We start from the raw sequence: 10114 nt of genomic DNA, 5'->3' as shown, positions 1-10114 counted from the left end.
AATGTTAATTTAACGTTAATTCTTTAATGTTAATTTCATGTTAATTAGAATAACACGATATTAATGTTGTTATTCAAATTTTAGACCTAACTTTGAACAATACTTGCCAATCATTTTAGTGACAATTAATTAATTAATAAGATGTCCATATGTGGATACTCTAAACCGCCGGGGTTGGTGGTTGGGGAGGGGGGGGTGTTGGCACTTGTGTCGGAAATAAATTTTTAACCCCAATATATAAAGATAACAGTTGAGTTAATATTATACCATATAGGTTCAAAAAGTATTTCCGACAAAATTGTGTGTGTGTGTTTGTGTAATGTTGTGTTACAGGTGTGTGTTTGGGAAAGGGGGGTGCTCTACCTGTTAGCACCCTCTTCACCTCATCCATTTTTTTCATACATATTCTAAAAAAGTAATTTATCTAGACTTAAAAATCATATGCTCTATGTCTTTCTTTCAAAATGTCAACTTGGATTTGGATTTTTTTCCGGCTAAATATGGTCCGTAGCTTTTCTCAGGATCGGTTTTGTCTTTATCGGACGAAACTGTACGTCATGTTTGACGTCATCAGCTGTTAACAGAAATTGAAAACACAGAGGAAAAAGGATTTATCAAGTCTCTCTTAATAGTAAGTATTTTGTAGTCTTTGTAATATTACGTTTTTGAGGTTTCATAATTTCAGAGCTCCCTAAATGTTTGAACTTTATGTACAGCAACACAACAGTCCTTGCAGGCTATCGATACGTTGTAGTATCAGTCTAATCTTACATTGTGTCGTAGGCTGTGAACGACGTTCCAGATCTCTGCTATGTAATAATGTTGGATATTTGTATATATCAGAATTACTATTTTTATTAGGTCTATTTATTGTTCAGTTGGTTATTTGTTTGAACACTGAAGCTTACCGTACATCAGTACTGCCGCCCTACGTACGATACGGAGAAAATTCGAAAGTGAAAGTAGAAATTGTGTACAGTACAAGTTAACAATAACCATCTCGAAGTTGAAGTTAAACACGCAATGTGAGCGATGTTTTCCCTGATTCTAACATTTCTCTTTATTGGTTTCATCATTATAGAGATAAAAACGATTAAAGGCGATTTGATGTATATATTTTTATTGTATTTTAAACAGCTGGAACTCGGTATCACATCTGACTCGCACTTCTGAATTGGATCAAATAGGACTTTGTCGTCGAGACTCGGAAGAACCCAGCTGCCTAAATTATAATTCCAGTGGAACTCAAAACAGGTATTGAAAGTGGAACAAAGTGGAACAAAATGTAAATAATTCCCACAGTAAATGTAATGACAGTGAAATTTACATTCACACACACCAACTGAATTTTTAAAATACCAGTTTAGTATTTGTCACTACTTGACACTTGTCAATATTTTGTTCAGAAACATTCTATAAGCATTATTGAATCAAGATTTTTTTCTTTTACTGCATACTACAGAAAAGATACTTGTATGCAAGACATGGAGAAAAGAGCAGACTACAGCCTCTATATTCCACTCCTTGGTGCCTCCTTGAATTGATGTTTTTCAGGATAGCCATGCAGGAACAAAGGTTATTTATAAAATAGTATATACATAGTGTATTCATAATTTTTATTTAGAAAAATTTTATAAATTGATATAAAGTTAATGCTAAAGAGACAAATTTAAAGCCAAGTTGCTTTCATTGTACTAAAAGTTTGCTTTGAATTGGACGCTGCACATAAAATTTGGTTTCTATCTATGAACATCATATATGTTGAAGATAATACATTTCAAATGAATGATTTTTAATTATTTTTTTTTGTAGGTTTACTCAGTATAAAGTCTTGCTGACATGAACATGATAATCACAAGAAAGTGAATAAATTTCATCACCGTAAGCAATCTTCAAAATACCAGGTAAATTGCATTTATTCCGAACACATATCAAATATTTAAACCCATTTAATATGTCACCCCTAAATTTTAAGCTCACCTAAGCCAAAAACTCAAGTGAGCTTTTCTGATCACATTTTGTCCGTCGTCCGTCCGTCTGTCTGTCCTTCTGTAAAATTTTCACATTTTTGACTTCTTCTCAAGAACCACTGGGCCAGGAAAGATGGAACTTAAATAGAAGCATCCTCAGATAGTGTATTTTCAAGCCTCTTCAACCCAGGGTGGGGGGGGCCCAATGGACTTTCAGTCTTACTTAGGAAATAAGGTATTTTTAAACATCTATCCGGACATAACTATCGGTTGGTCATGACTCACAAGATAAAATTCCATAAAGCCTGAAGGGAATTATAATGAATTTAATCTAGTACCAACCTGTATTTTTAGCCCGTTGGATGTTTTAAAATCATTATGATACCTTATCACTTATATTTTCATTTGCAACTTATTTGTACTTTATATTTGTCTTATCACGCTCTTTGTGGCTTTTAACGTGCGCATTGCATTATTTTTCAAAACCAATGGTATGTAAACAAGACACTGAATGTGTGTCGACCCTTTATGACGTGACTGTGAAATTCCGTTGAACATTTATCGATACACACATCTATGACCTCTTGACCCCTGTAGTGTATGTAGATTCAAATTTGTTCCCAAGTTTTACATAGGAATGCATAGGAAAAACCTTTTTAAAATCTTCTCCAAATTTATGTGGAATCATCCTCAGGTAGTGTAGATTCAAGTTTGATCAAATCATGACCCCCGGGGGTATGATGGAGCCACAATGGCCGACCAAAGTTTACATAGGAATACATAAGAAAAAACCTTTTAAAAATCTTCTTAAGAACCTTTGGGACAGGAATGATTAATCTCATGACCTGATGTGGAAGCATCCATAGGTATTAAATGTAGATTCAATTTGTGAAAATCATGACCCCCGGGGTTAGGGTGTGGCCACCATGAGTTATCACAGACTTGCATGAGAATACATAGGAAAAAGAATCTTCTCCAGAACAGAAAAAATTGTTTTGTCAAATTGACATGATCTGCAAGTAGTAAAAATTTAAAATTTATTCAAATAATGGGATTGGAGGTTAGCGAGGGGTCACAATGGGAGATCAGGTAATGTGTTGGAAAAATCTTAAAAAGTCTTCTTTTCAAGTATGGCAAAATAATATATGTATGCTGTATTGTAATAGTAACATTTTCAAGTTATGGAAAATTCAAATCCCCCTCCCTCAATAAGTATAAAGTAAGCTTCTCAATACTTAACTGATCTGTGTTTTTAGTTAGCTTATGTGCTCAGGTGAGGGATGTGGCCAATGGACCTCTTGTTTCATTCATTATATTTTTGACAAATTTGAGTTGTTAATGTATTGCTGAAGTATTTTATTTTCATATAATTATTATAATATATGTGTTTGCCTCTCTTCTTTTTCAGATTGAAAAAAGAAAGAAGATTTGTAGCATTGTATTGAATGTGCCTGATTAAAAGTATTAATGAATGAATTGGTGTTTCTTTTTTCTTCAGAAAATTTGAAATGGAGGCAATGCTCAGAATTTTAGAGATTTTGTTGAAAGAGCTGATGGGTCCGTTTATCCTTTTGGATATATTCAAATTGAAAAAAAAGTGACACCAGGGATGAAGTCAACATGCAAGCCTAGCTTTCTGCAGTGCTACAAGGAAAAGTGCAAAATCGATGAGCTTCTGGTGTTCCTTTAGAGAATTAATTATGATAATGAATAATTATGATATAATCATGTAGTATCAGTTAAGCTTCTGCCATGATGCAGGAACATGTATTTTTCTGGAAGAATAGGAAGGATAATTCCAAATATATGCACACAATTTTTATGCAATTTAACGTTAAATTAGTGTGAACTATTAACGTTAATTTAACGTTTAACGTTAATTTAACATGAAAATAACGTTAATTTAACGTTAATTTTTTAACGTTAAATTCATGTATAAGCTCGATTGACGCTAATTTAACGTTAAATATTTAACGTTAAATTAACGTTATTTTCATGTTAAATTAACGTTAGGCACAATTGGCTGTGTAATTATTGCAAATGGAACCACAAGTGAAAAGAATATTGTATATTTAGATACTTCAAAGAAAATGGTATCAGAATATCAAGTTTTGAAATACTTTCTTCAGCTAAAATATGTTCATAATTCAAATAAGACCTTTCTATGCCATTTCTGTTTGTTCCCTGTATTTCATACAATACTGTATCTAAAAATGATGAATTTTGAGAATATCACCACAGTTGCTTTACATTTCAAGTTATCATTTAAACAATAAAAACTATTTATAAAAGATGCAAAGATTTGCTTTTCTTAAAGAGACATTATCTTAAAAAGATATGCAGCTATACCATTTCTATAGAGGAAGAGCTGTTCGATTGATTTACTCTACCACAGGTGGGATAACTCCTGCTCGATTACTGACTGACTCTCCCTACTTGTAATTTGTTTGTTGAAGATTTATTTGTTTGTATGTCACTTTTCATTTTTCACTCACATGGAGACGACAAAATCTGTCTTACGACCATTAAGCAGTAAGGGATCTTTTTGTGCCAACCTACGACGACAAGATACCTCGTTTTATACGATGTCGTCCGAAGGATCAGTCTTCACACCCCACAGCGAAAATCGAACACGCGACGTAAGGAACAACGCCTTGCACCGCGACTCTAGAACAGATATTTTAATCATTTATAAAACTAATATATTAAGCATTATAAATATAAGCTGCACTAATACCATTATATTTGTAAAAGTTAGTTTTAAACATCAGAGATCAATTAACAAGAAGACAGTTATCTAGAACAGATTCCTACACAGAATGAAGCAACACATTAATATTTAAGTAATTAGCTTTAGAAATATTGTCATCTGAAGGAATTGAAAGTGGGAGGGGCTTAGTGTAAAAAAAATATACCTTAAAAAAAACCTGACCATAAAGAAAGGAAATAACTATTTCCAAAACCCAAAACTCCTCTTTCGTGAAGGGGGGGGGGGGGGGGGGTCGAAACCGGATCAATTTTTTTTCCAAACACCACCACTTTCCCCATTTTTAACCTATATTGCGACGTGTCTGTTGAAAGTCGGGGGGGGGGGGGAGGGGGGGCTAAACATACTCAGCAATGTTCAATGTGTAAGCTAAGTATATAGTTGAGAAAAAAGTGGGAAGGGGGTGTTAAGCCCCCCTCCAAATTCCCCACCCCCTAGCAACCACGGTTCCGACGCCTATTAAAAATATAGTCTTGATATATGTTCTAACCTCTTTACAAGCAACATAAGATAATAATGTGTATATTTGTTTCTAATTGAAAAAAAAATAAGTATATCAAGACAGGTTAATAACAGACTGCTAAGTGTAAGTTTTGTATTCATTGATATAAAAATTTTTGGATAGGTAGGTCAGCAGTACATTTCCATCGCGGAGTTTACAGGTACATGTTTTTATGCAAATACTCGTCGCAAACTAAAATATGGGGCGTAAAACTTTGAATAATTAGTTTCTACTCAGCTTTCATTCATGTTTGTATACAAACTCTCCTTACAAGAATTAATGTGTATCATAAAACGTTAAATGAATATTCCTCAACTAAGTGAAATGAGAAAGTGAAAAAAATATCATGCCCCAACCCCACAGCCCTATATATTTTATATTGCATTGGTTTATACTTTGAACTATACACCCTTCCAAATATTTATATTAAGGGTTATAATTGATGCACAATTGTAATCAGAAATGAAACTGACATTATTCCCTCTGAGTATAAACTGTTTTGTTTTAAGACTTGTGACAAACATAAGTATCGTGTAAGTGGAAACAGGATTACGGTACTTAAACAGTTTATCGTCAGAAAAAGGATAAGGAAAATATTTACTGCAGCCGCCCGACATTCAGAATGTTCAAAATCAACTTCATAATACATTTGTGTACAGGAAAAGATTTGTTATAAATATGTATACATTTTTGCCATGGATTTGTTATTCAGTTTTGTTTTTCTTTTTTTATTTATATTTTCTCTTAATAAACAAAGAGATAGTAGATGAACATGTTTACATTTATGCCATATACATGCACACTCACCCTTTCACACTACCCACTATCCATCAAAAGATAAAATTGAAAGAAAAAAAAATATATGTATTTTCAAAATTTTTCCTCCAACATCTTATACCTGTACATATATTATCCGAATTGGTAAATTCATTTATTCTTTTATCCACAATATGAGAATAAAATAGAGATAAAAATGGTACAATAACAATTATAGTAACTGAAACTTGAACTGTCAATCATCAATAACAGATTTCCATATAAACCATATGGAATTAAAATCAACAATTTTATTTTTTTGGATTGAAACAATTTTTCAACATTATATTTGAAAGCACAATAAGTTGTTTCCCTATATTGTTTTAATATTATTGTTTTAAGATAGTAAACCACAGAAAGAATCCTATGCAGTATTCTAAACCACAGCCAGCTGAACACCTGTATTGCTTGTTACTTTAAAACAAACTTTAAAAACGTGATGTACTTCAAGACTACACTGCCCATAGATATTCGAAATGGCAATCCAGTTTGATGTAGATGTAAGTTTAAATCTATTTGTGTTTAAAATGCAGTAAATTGGCTAAGTACATTTTTCTGACTGGAACAACAATTCACAATAAAAGGGCATAATTGTATTAAAAGATTTTGTGATAAGGCTTTGTCAATAAACAAACATTTTAAATATTTGACACTGCAGTAAGAGCACTATTATATTGCACAATCTGCTTATTTATATATGTTTGTGAGACGGAAAATCTTTTTAATAAATAATTATAGCATCAAAATTTTCCTTCGCCATCTAGAAATTCTCCAATTACTCTGATTCCTTTCTCATACCAAAACATAATATTGTAATAATAAAAACATTGATAAAAACAGACCATTTGCCAACCAAGATATTAGAACTGTACCACAATGGGATATTTGAAAAAAAATATTTTTTACGTTTTTACAATAATTAAACATTTGATGACTTCAAGTCATGTTTTAAATACATCTTGCCAGAAAGCATTGCTTTTGGGAAGTAAATTTTCTAAAATAAACAGATCCCCAAAATGAAATAACTTCTCAATAACATCCTTTTCATTCAATGCAAAAAGAAAAAAAAATCCATCCAAGGCTTTTGTTTATGAGTTAACCTTTTCATCCAAGAAGATTTTAAAGCAATTATTAAATTATCTATATAGATCAGTTTTAAGCCCCCAGAAAGATAGTCTTTTGTGACAAAGGATCGCTTTATCTCATCCAATTTGGACTTCCATATTAATTTAAAAAATATCTCTTTGAAAATCAACCAAAAACTATTTTCAGGTGATGGCAAAGAAATAAAAAATGATTAAGCTTAGGTAGGATAAGAGTCTCAATAATAGTTATGTGATTGGAGTTAGGATTCTTCGCTTCCATTGTTTAATCAAAGCAATTATTTTAGGTAGTTGTGAGTCATAATTAATATCAACTTCTTCAAAATTATCTGAGAACTGAATAACTTGTAAGTCGAAAGTTGTATTCTCCTGTTCTAGTTCCCAACTTGTGTGATGGAAAGCTTCCTTTGAAAACTTTTTGTGATCCGATCCACACTATTTTATATTAGATTTTGAAATGCTGATTTTCATTCCTGATGTTTCCTTGCTGCTGATTAGTTATTTACTTCTGTGTCAAATGGATAAAATGTATGATATTTACTTCCGTATGAAGTCTACTCAATATTCATTTTATGTGTAGTCAATTTCAAATTTACATCTGTGAGCCATTTTTCTTGTTCGACTTCCTTTCTCATGTGCCACCAGAGTGATAATTTTGTTTACTGCCGACTAAATACTTTAACGCACTTTTATGTGCATTGGACGTAAAAGTTCTTTTTGGCGTCAATTTTTTCAACTTATTTATAATGTCGAAATTTTATCTAATGTGCTACAATTTTATGCAGGCAATCACAATTCTTTTTTTGTATAATTGCGTGGTATTCAAATAATTTGAGAAAAAGGATAGAAAGGTTATAATCATCTCCGTAACAGGTAAGACATTTTACTCTCTCTCTCTCTCTCTCTCTCTCTCTCTCTGTATGTCCCTGCTGCTTGCGGGACTTAATGGTACATACGATGCAGCAAAGGAGATCATTTTTCATTTAAGAAATAAATAAGTTTATAAACTTCAATGGGAATTGAAGTGGGTCGCTCACGTGATCAAATCCTGTGAAGGAAGGCCTTCTCAGAAGATTTGATCACGTACCGACCCACTTCAATTCCCATTGAAGTTTATAAACTTGTTAATTATTACTTATATATACATTTGAGACAGACAATTGAATATTCTCGAATTTAATTATTGCACTAACCGTCCGTCGTAGATTTTGAAAAATGACGCAAGGTGTAAATCGGCTTGCATGGCGGTTACGCTTCGAATTCATTAGGCTAAGGAATCTATTTCGAAGAGAATGTTTTGTGAAAGGCTACTTGTGATCAGTAATAGTGAACAGGTTGTTTTCTGGGAATATTTTTATTTGTGAAAATTGATAACCGATGCAGAAAAGACACAAGATACACGTCCGAAGTTTGATGATAAAACGTTGAAGGAATTTCGGTCGCCGGAAAGGGATGGATGGATCCATAGACCTTGGATCCGATGGATTGAGACACATGTTCGAGCCAGTTTATTTGCAATTTGATCAAAAACATTCTACGATTTCAGTAACTAAAGGCATACTTATCGTAAAACACTGATAAACACGGAGACACTGGCGACGGCTTTACCATGTTTACATTGAACTACGAAAACGCCGAGGTGTTTGGCAGCTGTTCTGGCATGATTGTAATGATATTTCCAACAGATTTACACATCTATCGTGAGTAGAATTTAAAGATAAAATAAGAGTTTATCATGAAAATTTAACGAAAGGTCTACCCAAAAAATTAGGATGAACGTTAGAGACTGTGCAGCTGACAAAAGTGAAAGATGTAAACAAACGCTAAAACCCTAACGTGTTAGTTTTCACTATGTACACAGGTTGAATCGATAGCCAACAAACTGAAATACTTGTTTACAATTTAAATAAAATAATTATTATTTTACTTGCTTATTTTGTTCATTTTTGTACACAAAAAGCAAGTAAATCAGGTCATTATATAAATTATACCAGTAGATATTATTGCGCCGTGTGATTAGGTCATGTATTGACCTCTGACCTTTGACAAACTTCATACAGAATTGAAGATATTTTCTCTCTGTATGTTTATATAATAGAGAGCTACCACAAATGTATATATATTCAATTGCAGTGACAGAACATCGTACAGAAATCATATATTTCATAAAAAAATCCAGTTAGGACTCCTACTAAGATCTAAGAAAAGTCGAAATATACAGTGTGAATTTGAAAGTTTGTATTCTGTCAATTGAGTTTGTACTCATCCTCGTTTCCGAAATTACCATATAGCAGGTTATTTTAGCGTTGTGCTTATTTTGGCGTTTTAAGGGTAACCCGCTTAAATTTTAATTGCTAAAAGAGTATGTTATCTTCTTAGTCTTTATCTGCAAAGAGATGACACTCTGACCTCTAAAACAGACGCTAGTATGTTAGGTTTAGGAGCCATTCTATCGCAAGTCAAAGACGGAAGACGGAAAACAACATGTCTACATGCTAGTAGATCCTTGAGACCAAGTGAAAGGAACATGCAAAATTACTAGCTGTTTTTTTTTAAATATTTTATTCTTATTAATTGAGATTAAGATCAATTATATTTCATCGAAATTTTTATTTCTATTCTATTTGTTTAAAAATGATTGTTTATTTTTTTTTATTTCTTTCCCATATATATTTTATCTATATAATTAACATTCACTTCCCAAATATATTTAATCTGTATAATTAACATTCACAACTGGTCTTTTCATAATTATGAAGAGTTTTTGATTTATTTGAATGAAAATATATAAAACAAAATAATTCTTCATCATATTTTTATACATGAATGAAATGTTAGTAAAAAATAGCATCAAAATATTCTATTTGCAACCAGAACATAAAACTGACACGTAAGCTATCTTGGTCTTTATAATCGGCCGCAGTAGCGGTCGATCTATTTAAGGTTGTGTTAGGAA

The 10114-nt window shown here is 32.3% G+C and overlaps 1 long non-coding RNA gene across 3 annotated transcripts; it reads left to right on the top strand.

Moving 5' to 3' along the window:
• The first annotated feature begins 509 nt into the window (after positions 1-509).
• LOC134267739 (uncharacterized) lies at positions 510-3436 on the top strand. 3 transcript variants are annotated; one of them, XR_009992219.1, is made up of 5 exons: positions 785-1025; positions 1138-1254; positions 1463-1575; positions 1813-1904; positions 3379-3436. It is a non-coding gene; the product is annotated as an uncharacterized LOC134267739 (long non-coding RNA). The 3 variants fall into 3 exon arrangements; XR_009992220.1 differs by lacking the exons at positions 785-1025; positions 3379-3436 and adding an exon at positions 510-631 and having other exon boundaries at positions 1813-2110; XR_009992218.1 differs by lacking the exon at positions 3379-3436 and having other exon boundaries at positions 793-1025; positions 1813-2110.
• The last annotated feature ends 6678 nt before the right edge of the window (positions 3437-10114 follow it).

The sequence above is a fragment of the Saccostrea cucullata genome, unplaced genomic scaffold, assembly GCF_032062105.1.
Source record: "Saccostrea cucullata isolate Sc308-1 unplaced genomic scaffold, CSIRO_AGI_Scuc_v1 ctg9862, whole genome shotgun sequence".
NCBI lineage: Eukaryota > Metazoa > Mollusca > Bivalvia > Ostreida > Ostreidae > Saccostrea > Saccostrea cuccullata.
Note: the sequence above shows the minus strand (reverse complement) of the source record. Positions and strands in the feature narration are given on the sequence as shown.